This window comes from Cryptomeria japonica, chromosome 1 (assembly GCF_030272615.1).
Source record: "Cryptomeria japonica chromosome 1, Sugi_1.0, whole genome shotgun sequence".
Lineage (NCBI taxonomy): Eukaryota > Viridiplantae > Streptophyta > Pinopsida > Cupressales > Cupressaceae > Cryptomeria > Cryptomeria japonica.
The window spans coordinates 674,588,102-674,603,668 of record NC_081405.1 but is presented as its reverse complement, the minus strand read 5'-3'; the positions used below and the strand labels follow the sequence as shown (position 1 = coordinate 674,603,668).

At 31.7% G+C, this 15,567-nt stretch overlaps 2 long non-coding RNA genes across 3 annotated transcripts; one reads left to right on the top strand and one right to left on the bottom strand.

Annotated features, from left to right (window-relative positions):
- Window positions 1–1,358: 1,358 nt before the first annotated feature.
- Window positions 1,359–11,723, bottom strand: LOC131876322 (uncharacterized). The gene is made up of 3 exons (XR_009372564.1): window positions 11,472–11,723; window positions 1,679–1,790; window positions 1,359–1,549 (listed from the first exon to the last, which is right to left on the bottom strand). It is a non-coding gene; the product is annotated as an uncharacterized LOC131876322 (long non-coding RNA).
- LOC131026756 (uncharacterized) lies at window positions 10,623–11,087 on the top strand. 2 transcript variants are annotated; one of them, XR_009102378.2, is made up of 2 exons: window positions 10,623–10,753; window positions 10,859–11,087. It is a non-coding gene; the product is annotated as an uncharacterized LOC131026756 (long non-coding RNA). The 2 variants fall into 2 exon arrangements; XR_009102377.2 differs by having other exon boundaries at window positions 10,664–10,753; window positions 10,828–11,087.
- Window positions 11,724–15,567: the final 3,844 nt, after the last annotated feature.

The following is a 15,567-nucleotide window of genomic DNA, read 5'->3' as shown; positions in this document are numbered from 1 at the left end:
ATGCACATTATTTCTCAAAATTATCACATATTAGAATCTTTGTGTTAGCATGTGTGTGAGAAATTGCATTGATTTTATGAGTGGAAGGATACAACAAAACTATCCTAAAAACAATCCCAGTCATTAAATTAGGTGCTTTAGTAACCAAGAGATCAAGTCACACTAGACAAGTCACCCAACTATGAATTCCCACTAGACCAATCACCACACTCTAGAATTATAGTCATGTAAACCTATCCCTAGATATTCTATGAGAGTTATTAATAATGGGTGATGGATTATATAGTTTGTTGGATCAAGTGTCAAAAACCTTGCTCCGAAAATCAACATCTTAACTCAATTATTATGGTGTAAAATAATAGAAAGTGTAATTTATTATATCAACATAAAACTAATATAAATATATATATATATAATTTGGATTAAGGCAAAATTCTAACATGAAATTGTGATTGTATTTGATATTTTTTAATGTTAGTATAGATTTGATAATTAACATTATAGACTTTGTAGTCTAGTTATTAATTGTTATATTTGTTGAGGAAAAGGGTTATAAATTAATTGGTTTCATTTTTGTTAACAATATGATTGTATTTATACACATGCATATTATTTCTCAAACTTATCACATATTAGCATCTTTGTGTTAGCATGTGTGTGAGAAATTGGATTGATTTTATGAGTATAAGGATACAACAAAACTATCCTAAGAACAATCCCAGTCATTAAAGTAGGTTCTTTAGTAACCAAGAGATCAAGTCACACTAGACAAGTCACCTGACTATGAATTCCCACTAGATCAATCACCACACTCTAGATTAATAGTGGGTGATGGATTGTCTAGTTTGTTGGATCAAGTGTCAAAAACCTTGCTCCAAAAATCAAAGTCTATAACCTTGTTGGATCAAGTGTCAAAAACCTTGGATAATTAACGTTAATGTACTTGATTGTATCAGCATAAAACTTTTGTGTGTGTGTGTGTGTGTGTGTGTGTGTGTGTGTGGAGAAAAAGGCCCGAAAAATGTAAAGAAAAGTAGGGAAAGGACAATATCAAACAAAAATAAATAAAAGAAGATATTAATGAAGATGAATTTGATGATTTTGGCTTTCCTTTTGAATAATGAAGCTCTCAAGAGTTCTTAGAAGGTGGCTTTTTATGTTGAGCGAAAATGCTTCAACTTTTGTGAAATCTTGAATCTATCTCCTTTGCTGTCATAGACTTTTTGGCTAAATGAACTTATGATGTTAATCATATTTAGAGAGTTACAAATTAGACACTCCTATCATTTGCTAAATTTTTATAATTTATTTAACTTAATACTTTCTGAACAATTATACATATTTTATATTAAAATATGTAAAACATAAAATAGAATCTTTATTCAAACAAATAAAATATCTGTAGATTTTCTACGTATAAACAAATAAAGTGCGTAACAGAAATAATAGCGCATTTACCTGCGTTACACATATTAAGCTTAAAAATTTCTCATTTTTGGCTTAGTCGCTGAGACTGCACCGATGCCTGGCAAAGCTGCTCTCCTTAAAACTGTGTTGCAGGATTTAGAAAATAATGATACAATTACTGGTATATTATGATAGATAAAGCAATGTCTTCTAAGACCTCGCATATTCAAGGAAAGAAAATCAACAATTAACCAATTATTTGGAGTCGTACAATTAAGCAATTATTCAATTGTCGATGCCTCATCTGGTCGAAATCTTCAATTGCGTGTGAATGTGCATATTTCGAATCGATCATTGTAGCCTTCATTTGATCTACAGTTGTGCTAACACAGAGGACAAGTCACACGCAGCATCACGTCACATTCCATCGAGAGCTCAATTATAGAAGAAATAATTGAGAAATACTATATAAACGACAACATTGAGAAGTATACAGAGTTACAACGAAGAGCTATCATACATCCATCAAGACTTTAAGATTTTACAAAAATACTGTTTAAACGACAGAAATCTCATGGAGAGGACGTAAACTTCAATGATTCAATGCAAATAAAACAACTACTAATAATTATTTATGCCGAAGGCGCTCCTTAGATGAAAGCACATGTACCATATAAATCAACGACTGATATGTTATGATAAGATTGCAAGACCATAAATCTCATCTTGTCTGGACACAGACCTTTCAATCTTACGATAAAGCTTTGAATTTTTCCCTTTTTCTTTTGTTTTTTATTCTTCAGTTCTGTTCCTTCACATGCGCTGTACCGGTTCTGTCTATGTCGACGTCCTTTATAGGCCCCTCTCTACACTTGTCTCTTTTCATACTTTGCTTTCAAGCATATAGAATAGAGTAACTTTTAGAAAACAACACATCAATCATTGAAGTTACAGAAATTATTAAACGGGAAAGATGTAAATAGTAATTTTATAGAGCTCGAAGTGCATGTACACTATCTCATTTTATGTTCATACAAATAGCAATGAAAAGTCATATGTAAGAATGGTAAAAAATAAATAAATAAATCGTTAGGGTCATTATATAAAATAGTATGGGTTGTGTTTCACTCTACTAGTATTTGTGTTTTTCTTTCATGATTCTTGGTTTCCCTCATGTCACTCTTCATCCTTAGTATGTTGAAAATCTCGGACAATTGAGACGGGGGAGGGGGACGGCATGGGCAGGAAGGGTGAATCAGTTGTTAAATAAAATTATTTCACTTTCCCATAGAAATAGATCAAGTAAATTAATCTCAGATTACTTAACAATAAGCATATATAAACATGAAAGAACACACACATGAAACACTAGATACGATGTGAAAAACCCAAAAAGAGAAAAACCATGGAGAATGTTAGTTTTCAATATGAAAACACCTATTAGGGTGACACCAGTTAAGGTGATTTTCACAAAGATGACTCGCCACCATAATGCTCACTGCCCAGCTAAAACACCAAAAAAAGGAGGGCTCACAGCCCAAAAGAAGAAAGAAAGAATCTACCACACAGGCACAACTGCCACACAATTGTAATGCCGAAAAAACCTTAGGCTCACTTCCATTGGTACCAAACAGCACCAACACACAACCATACTAATCAACCACTTCACATAAACAAGATAGATCTTCCATTTCAATAAACTTCCTTCTATATCTCTCTGCATGCCTATTACATTACAATCATTATTCATTTATACTGATTTCTAAAATAGAATTCTCTAAGTCGTCCAAGAAGTTAATAAAATACAATTTGAAATAGTTCTTCATTAAACATTCTCGCATTGGAAAGGAATGAGAAGTGGACCATACCACGATGCAACAAAATGTTATCCAAATGCCACAGTCACCATAACAAAACATAGAGCATGCAAGGTCAACTAGACCCGGAATGAACACATCCACAACCACAACTCCAAAGCACACAAACATGTGTCGAATCAGAATAACAAAGATAAATGCATGAATAAACATAATTTCAAAATTGCATCAATAGAACTGAAAATGTGGAGCAACGTGGAGCTCTACAAACTTTGTCAGACAACATCATCATCACTGCATAGACTTTCGGAACATAACTTCTAGAGCACCAAAACACAAGAATAACATCTCAAGACAATATCCAACAACATATCAGTTACACATCATGAATACATCTGCAACAAATCAAAAATGCGGAGAAAAACCAAAACACTGAAACACTAAATTAGTACGTTGACATCAATCACAACCATATTGATACATCAAGCATCTTCATATTTACAACAATCTCCCCCTTTGTCATTGATGGCAACATTCATTAACAAAAACACCAACTCTCCAATCTCTGCCCGTTTGACATCAAGGACAAAGGTGATAACAACTTAACTCAAAATCCACACAACTCCCCCTAAGAGGAATCCCCAATCATTAGCCCAAACTTAACAAATACGAATGAAGTTTGTGGACTAATGCACTACCAAATACACTTAGCTCAAACTAAGAAGGGGTATAACCCCCAACAATTGTCAAAGATAATCAAAAGTATCTTTGCACAATACCTTCGTAAAGATATCTATAACTTGCTCTTTTATAGATACATGTTCAACTTTTACTTCACTATCCAACACTTTTTCCCTTAAGAAATGATACCGAATAGAAATGTGTTTTGTTCTAGAATGCAATACCAAGTTTTTAGAGATAGTGTTTACACATTTATTATCACACATGATTGAGATCGGCTCATCAAACATCACACCAACATCCTTCAACATCTGTTTCATCCAAAGTACCTCAGTGCAGCATGAAGCAACTACAATGTACTTAGCTTCTATGGTTGATAAAGATACAAAATCTTGCTTCTTACTTAACCATTCAACTAACCAAGAACCAAGAAAAAATGCTCCTCCACTAATACTTTTTCTATCATCAACACTTCCTATCCAAACTGCATCAGTATAAGCATTCAAAGTAAAATTTGATCCTCTAGGATACCACAGTCCAAAATATTCTATTTCTTTCAATTATTTGAATATCCTCTTTACTACATCAACATTAGATTCTTTTGGTTCTTGTTGAAATCTGGCTGCAAGAAAAATTGCATACATGATATCTGGTTTGTTAGCAGTCAAGTATAATAGTCCTCCAATTATTGATCTATACTTGCTTGCATCAGTCTTAGTAGATTTATCATCATTAGTCAACTTGCATCTAGTAGTCATTCATCATCAAGCATTTTCAGAGGTCTTCAAGGTTGCATATTCTTCATTCAACCATTGTGGAGTAAAATTACATCATTCATATGCAATCATGTGTGTGTGATTAGGGTTTTGTCATTTTCATCTCATTTCATACAACATATGTGATTACATTCAAAAAGAAAAACATCACTATCAATCATTACAAATCTGAGGTATATTCTTTTATTATTTATTTTAGTATTTGTAATATTTTATTAAAGGTTAATTCCTAAATCAAGGTTTGACTTAGGCAAATCCCTATTCCCAACAATTTTCCCCTTCTTTCTATGTGTAGGAAACAAGTGTGAAGATATGATTCTCAAGATCAACATTATTCATAAAGACGAATAGGTTCCCCTTTGGATGACGAAAAGTGCGGAGGGCCAGAGCAATGGGCATTTTGGTCCCAACAATTCAAGATGACCTTTTGGGAGTAGGTCTAAAATTCACATATTGCTCAGATCCAAGTTCATGGCTTTGTCTGACGATCGTAGCTCATTGTTCATACATATTTACTTCAATTTCAATACATTTACCCTAATTTCAATACTTTCACAATTCAACTTAAAAGAGGGTACCAAATTCCAAAGCAGTGAATCTAATAAGAATTCTCGGCCCTATCCTTGTTGACCTATGGCTAGATCTATTAGGTTCACCTCTCTTTTAATGTAGTGGTCCCTAAGCAAAAACTAGTGGTCTTCTCCCTTCTAGTGGTGGAAACCCTAATTTTTTTACCATTACAGTATCAAACCACTACTCTTGAGGATTCATGTGGTCATATGACCGGAGAAACCTAAATTAATAAACCAACTATAATTACTAATAGAATTAGCTAAAATAAACAAAGCATTAAAATCATCATCAAAGAAATTTTATATAAAGGAATCAAATTTGGTTTTTTAAATTTACACTCCGCATGCCCCCTTGTTCCACAATTCAAAAACTTCACTTTGCTATTTTGGGGGGTTTTAGAGAATCCTTTAGAGTTACCCCTCTTTATATCCCCTTTAGGTCCTTTCTCTTTGGACCTTCCTCACACATGCAAGGCATTTTGGGAGCCAACATTCATAAAATTTCTCCTCATATCCTCTAAGATAAGTATAAAATTCATGTTGTCCATATTTGACTCTATATTACCACTACTAATGGTTAGATTTTGGCAAGGAACAAAGAAACAAGAGACACTTCTCTTCACCTTCTAATTTAACATCTATTGATGTAAGTTGACTTTTAATCTTTTTGAATGCATTTATATAATTTTCAATTGATTCGATATCTTTCATCTTTAAAGAGTACAACCATATTTTGAGATATAACCTGCTAGACAAACTTTTAATTTGGTAGATATCAAGTATCCTTTTCAACAAATTGTATGAAAAGCCTCCTATCGAGGCTTTCAAGAGGACAAAATTTGTAAGACATAATCAAATCGTTCTTTGTGCCTTTTTGTCCAACTTCATTCAATCTTCATCATTAATTGTTGATGGCTTCAAAATCCATAGATGAACAAAAGAAATGAAAGACAACAAGAGATAGACAACAAGACATAGACAAGGCTTCAAAATCCATAAAATAACTCAGAACATATATTGTTCAAAAAGATTCTCAAACCACGAATACATGAGTCCCAAAGAATAGTTTTCTACCTTCATTGTAATGATGCCAAGTAAGGCATCCTCTCTCACCTAATCTTGTTCTTAAACAAAACAAACATTAATATAAACCCAGACTTTTACATAAACATCCCACATGTTATTGTGATGGTTTAATTTATCTTTTGAATAATATATGGATTGTTCAAAATATTTGAAACATGTTAATTATTCTAAAGTTCTAAAGAGATTTACCGATTCTTCAAAAGTTTTGAAGCATCTTATTAACTCTTCAAAACTTTTGAACTAAGAAAACGTACAAGGTGCAGGTTATTCAAACGTTTTGAAACTGTGTAGATTATTAAATTTCGTTTTGATTTTCAATTTATTTGATAATGCTTAAAAAATCATGTTAGGCTGGATTCTTCTACCTACATAAATAATTTGTCCTGCCTAAAGTTTCCATATTTTATGCTTTGATTCATCATTTTCATCAATTTGTAAATGTTTGGAAATGTGAGTGAGAGGGAAATAAAAAAATATCATTTTAAAATACACATAACATGAAAATAGATAGAAAATGTAGGGACGCATATAATTTTAATATTATTTCTTTATAAGGTTTTTGTTTTTATGTTTTATCTTAGTGTTTCTATTTTATTTATTTTTATTATGTTTAAAAATTTAATTTTACTTAAAATCAAAAGTAATTAGGATTAAAATTAAGATTAAGGATAATTAATTAGAATTAAGATTAAGATTAAAAATGAAAATAATCAAAATTATTTATAATATTTTTAAATAATTATAATGAGAATTATATTTAAGAATGAGTTTATTATTACAATTATAAAGATTAAGTTACAATTATATTTTCTTTATATAATTAATATTATATTTATTATGAACAAGGCCTATTACACTAACATAATGGATTAATAAATATGTGTTAATGAAAACTAAAAGCATTAAATTTTATGTGTTCATGACACTTAAATGCATGAAAAATTAAAAAATATTTTATTCATTTTCTCCTTAGCTACCACTCACTTTGAGTTTAACTATTAATGGATTCTATCTATCTCCATCAAATTTGATTTGTTTGTGACACTAAAATGTATGAAAAGTAAGAAAAATATTTATTTATTTTCATTATTAGTCTTAATAGATTTTTTTCTTTGTAAAGTGTTTAATAGAAATATAAAAACATAAAAACAATAATAATATTTAATAATAATTTAATATTGATTACAATATCATAATATAATAATAATTTAATATTAATTACAATAAAATAATATAATTATTTTTTTAGTGGAATAATGAACAAGTATGATATCTTTCCTCTAAAGATAGGTATACTAACTATATTTATTATTTCATATTATATGATATATATTATTCAATTTAATGTAATATATATATTAAATCATGATATTATTTTAAAAGAGATCATGAAAATAGGAAATGAGAGATAAATAGATACAAGTAAAGGAAAAGAAAGAAATAGATATAAAGAGGGATAGAGGTACTAGAAAGTCAAGGAGAGAGAGACAAAGAAGTGAGAGAGGTGGGTAGAGAGATACATAACCACCTCCACTTGGATTTGAAAAATCTATTTATTTCAAGATTGACTTTAATTTGAAAGCAATGATTTTCTAGAAACCCTAGCTTTTTTAACATACTTCCCTCTAAATCTACATTTACTACTAATCTATATTTTCAAATATTTATTGGATTTTTTCACCTCAATTCTCTTTATAGCATATTTAATGTTTATCTCATTTGTATGAATTTACTAACTCATGTGAAAGGTTTCTATCTAGATTCCTCCCTTTTCCTCTCTCCTTTCATCTCTCCCTTTTTATAAATGTATCTCTCTTTCACACCTTAGATTTTGTTTTGATTGTATTTAGAAGGATAAATAATTGATTCAAAGACATCACTTCTCCATTTGATACCTTCCTTGCACAAACAATATCATTTGTTAAATAACCTACAATTATCCTCTTGCACTTCACAAATCTATAATAATTTTATTTTTTTTCTAATTAACCTTCAACACTTCTTAGTCCTATCCCATTTCACACTTATGCATGATTGCTAGTTTTAATTATTTTTGAGACTTTATGCAATCAACCATTACTAAAAAAAACCATTCTAAGTATTTATTATTGATTAACTTTTTTTTTTTTAAATCATAATTTTGGACAACATGATTTATGATTTTATTACAAGATAACCACTTCCGCAAATACTATAAAGTTGTTAAATAGCCCCAAAATCAAGAATTACTAAAATAACATCATGACCTAAACATAGACTTAATTATTTTTTACATTTATTTGTGTTTCTTACTATCTCATTTTTTAGTAATGACATTTATTTGTATTTCTTACTATCTTATTTTAAATGTAGTTCACAACCCACAACAATATATTATTTACAATTAAATTTTTATTAAATATAAATTATTCTTACTAAATATAAATTATAATATATTAATATTTTTATTTTTTAAAATTGATAATTAATTATTAATAATTTATTGACAATGTGTAAGAAAAGAAAAAAAAAGAAAAAAAAAGAAAAAAAGAAGAAGAGAGTAACAACTTATTTTTCACATCTCAAAAAATATTAAAATAATTTTTAATGGTTATTTAATGCGAGAAGGAAAGTCCTTGGGAGGTACCCTACACAACATTATGATCCCTTATGGTCAGCACCTCTTTATATCATTATAAACCCGTTTTTATTATTACCCGCACATGTGGGATAAAAGACAAATAAAATAGTTTGAAATGCCGTTTCTAAAACGGAAACGGGGTTTATTGAAAGATGTGGGCCCGGGCACATAAGTTGTCATGTTAAAGTGTGCCGGTTAAACCCGGCCCTCCAGATTGATAGTCATGTAAACCTATTCCTAGATATTCTATGAAATTTATTGATAGTGGGTGATGGATTATCTAGTTTGTTGGATCCAAAAATCTTAATTCAATTATTATGGTGTATAGAGTGTGCCGGTTAACCCCGGCCCTCCAGATTGATAGTCATGTAAACCTATCCCTAGATATTCTATGAAATTTATTGATAGTGGGTGATGGATTATCTAGTTTGTTGGATCCAAAAATCTTAATTCAATTATTATGGTGTAAAATAATAGAAAGTGTAATTGATTGTATCAGCATAAAACTAATAACTATAAATATAAATATCAATCTGTGTGAATATAAATTAATAATAATATTAGAAAAAAGGGAAAACATATAGAAAAGTAGGAAAAGGACAATATCAAACAAAAATAAATAAAAGAAGAAATTAATGAAGATAAATTGTGAGATGAATTTCATGATTTTATTTGGTGGGTGTGAACAGAGGGCTTTCTAAGAGCGTCCTCGATGGAAAAGATGAATTTAATGGTGAAAATATTAAATTGTATTTTACATGTCTTTTAGAATAGCCTTTTATTCGAAAAAGTGCTAAAGTAGTTTGTGATGTTAGGGGAAGAGCATTAGTACTCGTCATAGCTAACTTCACGCACTCACAAATCCTAAACGGTATATCGAATTTTGATTTTTTTTTAAGTTGTCTCAAAAAGTACACATTTCAAAGTGTCTCTTGATACCTAAGTAATGGTCAACTCAAAATCGCTAGTACTTGTTGACAAATGCCCCAATAGTGGTGCACAAATGTTCCAATAATGGTACACAAATGGGACAAATGTTCCAATAGTTGTGCACAAATTGACCAGCTAATTACAAAAAATGATCGATTATTGGTTATCTATTGATACTAGCAAAGTCTATGTATTGATATTCTATACGCCTTTCCCAGTACCCTTCACAGATAACCCAACTGTAGTGGTGGAAATCGAACATGCCATATGACAGACAACAGCAACAGAGCTTGGATAAAACCTTCACAGAAATAGGTGCAAAAATTACATCTTCAAGTGTTGTTAGCCATCACGTTTACAGGTATGTCTGGAATCCCGCTACAAAATTTGCTTCATGTTTTGTTAGCCTTTGCATTTTCACTGCCTGGAAGTGCTCTTTCTGTGAAAAGTTGCATATTTTTGTGCAATATAGCTTACCATATACAGGGCAAAAGCTTGTTGTGAACATACATCTAATGTGGTCTGCTCTAGGGTTTCTTTGCACCATTTTTGGGGGTCACTTCTGCCTGTGAAAACAGAGGATTTATTAGTCAGATTCAGCTGACTGTTTAGGAGTTCAAATAACTCGCACTATTTTATACTATAATGAACCTGAGAGAAAACAAATGTATACGAGTATTGTTCTCTTCTTCTATGATTTTTGTGTGTTTTGCCAGCTAGTTCCCAAGACGAGTGACATTCCTAAGAATGAAGTTGTTATCGTGGCTCCAACTGCAGAGGAATTCAAGAGAAAGAGGCTCCTGGAACGATACTTCAAAACCAGTCCAAGAGGTCCTCCTATCACCAACATTAACTGGAGCACAGGTAAAGTTTGAAAATACCAAAATTTCGTTGCATCTGATTGAAAAGTGGCGGTTTATTGTGAAACACATTTGCAGGGGCAGAGCTCATTGTTTCCATATGTACCAGGAGGAACACACTTGCATCTGATACAACATGTACCACAGGCTCTCAGACAGCAGTCACTAAGAGATGCTGATTTGCATCTCTAGTGTCCACATGCCTTACAAATTGTTACATAAAAAACACACAAAAACAGGTTTTAGATGATTAGACCATTTTTCCCATTGGCCATGAAAAGCCTTGGCAGAGCCATGAATCTAAGAAGAAAAAGAAGAGAAAGAAACCAATAAAAATCCTATGGTGCAATTATGATAAAATACAGTTCTTAGGTTTTTTAATCAAGAAAAAGAAGTAACAACTAAAAATCCTATCTCACGCCGATTTTTCCTCCTGCCGAGAATTCACTCAGAATTTCTATGTTCCTCTCTATCTCTATCCTTTTACCCCTCTATATCTCTCACTATGTTCTTCTTTACTTAGCGAACATAACATGAGCTTATTGATAAAGAAGCTTGATTATGTTTTTAATTCATTTTTTTTTGTTTAAATCATCCTTGGACATAGATGTATAACTGATTTGAAGCTATCACTTTTCTAATAATTTTTTTTTAAATGACACAAATAAAATTTCTGTAAATTTTTTTACGTATAAACAAATAAAGTGTTATAAAGTGCGTACCAGAAATAATAGCGAATCACCTATGTTATATATGAAGATTGGAAATTTCTCATTTTTGGCTTAGTCGCTGAGACTGCATCGATGCCTGGCAAAGCTGCTCTCCTTAAAACTGTGTTGCAGAAAACGCAATGTCTTCTAAAGACCATAAATCTCATCTTGTCCCGACACAGACCTTTCAATCTTACGATAAAGTTTTGAATTTTTTCCTTTTTCTTTTGTTTTTTATTCTTCAGTTCTGTTCCTTCACATGCGCTGTACCGGTTCTATCTATGTTGACGTCCTTTATAGGCCCCCCTCTACACTTGTCTCTTTTCATACTTTGCTTTCAAGCATGTAGAATAGAGTAACTTTTAACATTAAAGAGGTAAAAAAACAACACATCGATCATTGAAGTTACAGAAATTATCAGGCTCCAACCCAACAATTCATGCTAATCTTAATAGTTTGGTGGCTATGCAAAATAGCTCCTCTAAGCAAGTGTCCTATATGTCAAATGTATTTCACAAGGTACACATTATGATTTTTTAACATGGTTTTAATTATCCTTGAATTTGGTGATGCTTTCAAATGGTTAGAACATTTCGGTTTTCTTAGATATTTTGTGGAGAGAACTTCCCTTGAAAGCTTACTATAGGAATGGGTTAACAGCCATTGGGCCTTATCTAGGGTCAAACTTCATGCTATTCAAAACCTTACTAAGGGATTCTTTATTTTTCATTTCTCAAAGGTCAATCATATTGAGGCTATCCTCAAGCTCGACCCCTTGTATGTTCAATCATTCTTGTTGGTCTTTCAACCCTAGACTTAAGACTTCATAGTCTTGGATGAAAAGAAACTTTATGTGCCAATATGGATTCAGTTTTCTAGTCTACCCTTTCCATGCTAATTTTTTGTGCATCCCATTACTTCCTCTCTAAGATAGGTTATCTATGTAGAGCCTCATGTGTTTTCTTAAGCGTGTCTACAAAAAAGCATTTGCATTGAGAGTGATTTATCTAAGGATTTGAAATTTTGTTGAAATTTAAATCAATAACCTTCACCACAACATTGGTGCTTTACCTTAATTTGCCTCATACCTATTTTGGGTGTTAGTCTACCAAGCTTATAATTAAGGATTTTTCTTTAGTATCTCCCAAAGTCAAATCACCTTCCTAGTCAATTAAGGTTCCTTATTCTACAAAGGCTTCTGCCTCAAAATATGAGAAAAAAATGGACTGGGATGTCACAACATAAAAGAAAGAATGCCAGCATTGGCAAGGCTTGAGATAAAACATAGCCCACATCGAATTCCTTTGATGCCAAGGTGTAGCCAACAACTATTTCACATCCTTTTGAAAAGGGGAAAGAGGTTGGGTCACCCTCAGGTGAGTCATTCTTCAAATTGAGGTTCTCTCAAATGTCATAGCTAGCATCAATGTTATCTTTACAACCAAACATTTTAGTTCACTCTCTTGTATTGCTAAAGCACTTCAACAATCCTAAAACATCCTTGGGTGCTTGGAGGAGAGAAAATGTTTTATTATTGATTTTTCTAGATTCAACTGTGTAAATATATTTATGTCTAATGTTTTAGATCAAACTCTATTATCTCCATCATTAGGGAACGAAAGCGTGAGAAAAGAGAATTGAGAAATGTAGTAGACCCAAGTACCTAAATAGATAGAGGAAGAAAGGACCACAAGTCAAAATGGATTGTGAAAATTTTTTGTTTCTAAAAGAAAATGTTTAAGTAAGAAACAGAGGATTTTATCACCCAACATTCAATTGGTCTCTTTCTCCCTAATTGTTTTGCAAAACTATTATTTCACTCTCCAAGAGTTAAATAGTGAGGATATGCTCAACTCCTACCCATGAACTTTCTATCCTAGAATATCTAAGGACTCACTAACCTCTTTAGGAAGTATTTTATGAGGGATATGTATCAAAATAAGTTAGCTATAGATGTGTTTTGTTTACAAAAAGTGAGTATTATAGTTTCATTATTTAAACTACATATCATGAAATATGGTATGCTAATATTGTGTTCTACAATAATCACAATGTTGTACATGGAGGGGTTTTCATCCTTCTCTCTCCTAAGTGGCACCCACATATTGTCGGCCATAGGTGTGACCCTACTAATCGTGCAATCTAGACTCCCTTAAATTTCAACAATCGTTATTTTGGAATCATTAGTGTTTATGCTTCTAATTATGTTTTTGAGAGATCTCTTTTGTAGTGATGCATTTCTTATTCAATGTCCACCACCAATTTAGTTATATGCAAGGATATTAGTATGGTAATGGCATCTGATAAAGAGGAGGCTTTACATGTGTGTTCAACAACTAGAGAGAAGGAGGCATGATACTAAATGGGTAATAATTGGGTGTTTTTTATTCCAATTTGGGCCACCACCATAAACAACCTTTTTGGCACGTGTGGTATTATTTTTAGGTTGTCTTTCATAAGGTCTCTAAATTCCTTAATTGTGCTATGATTTCTATGTAACATTTATTTTCCTTCACCAATTGCTTTCCTCTCTCAATGTTGTCATTGTTAAATGTCATCTTCCCTAATCACTTTCTCGTCAAATTCAAAATTCAATGGCAAGTAGGGTCTCCTCAATGTTGTAAGACTCAATTCTTCTTAAATATTTCCTTGTTGAGTCACTGGCTTGCATCATGAAGATCTAAAATCTTGAACCCCTAATCTCTTATCCAATTAGCTAGATTTCTTTATGGAATGGAGTCATCTAACATACTGCTCACTTCATTTTCATCTATAGTTGTCAATAGGTCATTTTTTTGGTGATAAGCATATTAGGCCAATAGTGTTGGAGTTATTTATTCAAGCCCACAAGCCCATGAATCACCTACAAAAAAATCCTGTACACAAATGGAGATCAAGCAATATAGATTTTCTCAACAACTCAGGAAAAGTATTGGTGCCAAAAATATTAATGATACAAATGAATACAATGAATCCTTATACAAAGAATGAATTCAACCCTAGACCCTCGAGGAAGAATTAAAGAGAGCTTGACAAGTGTCCTCATCATAATGAATGAGACAACATGTGCTAAATAAATCTCATTCTAATCAAAGATATATGAACTCCTAAGTTTAGCTTAAGTGAATAAATTAATAAATGACCTAAATAATTAATTATGTGATTATCCTAATTACTCTAACACCACCTTAATATTACCTTGGGGAGAAGCTACAACCCTAATGATGAATATATGAATGGATAGCTCCCGGCAACAAGGTTTGATTATGTACCCATATACAAACCAATATTATCTCTCACAATTGAAGAAAAGGATAAAACCAAATGGGAAAAAACTCCTCTCTAAAAGAGAAAAATATAGTAAATGCATTAATGAAAGAAGGAAAGGACGACTCAATGTGACTGTAACGTCTCATTTGAAGTACCAAGGCAAAAATTAGGCTAACAAATATTTTTATTGAAATGTTTACATTAACAACCCGCCTCATAGAAGATAGAGGATTAATTAATCTTATTTGCAAAAAAGAGTGCACAACAACTTCACTAAAACATACATTGTCATCTTGATTAAGTTAAGAGGGAAATCCTCATCATTGCATAAGCAAGTTGGTACCAACAAAAGACTAATATTTATAGAGCAATCTCAACCATGAGGGAGCATCAAGAGAGTGCATGAAGACGCCATTAAACCCCTAGATTCATCCAAAGAAAGATCCCTTATCAAGGAGATATGGATTATCAGGGTTTAACTTTCTAGGTATTTTCTATATCTTAGAAAACTACATTTTTAGAGGTCTTTGAACTATAACTATAATTTAAGGTCTAAACTTTCATCACTCTATTAGAACCAACTAATTCTAGATCATCTTTAATCTCTTTTTGACTAGGTAAAGAAGTTCAAATTTTGATCATTGGGCTAGAAATTGTGACCTTTCGATTGTAGGCTAAAAACCAATACTAGATTTTGATAACATAAGCTTTCATATCAAGGTTTGGGGTCAGACTTTTATTTTACCATGTTTCAAAGAGTTATGTGACCATTAAAATCATGTTATAAGGGGAAGGAAACTCAATATGTATAGACTTTTATGATAGCATTGAAGAAGTA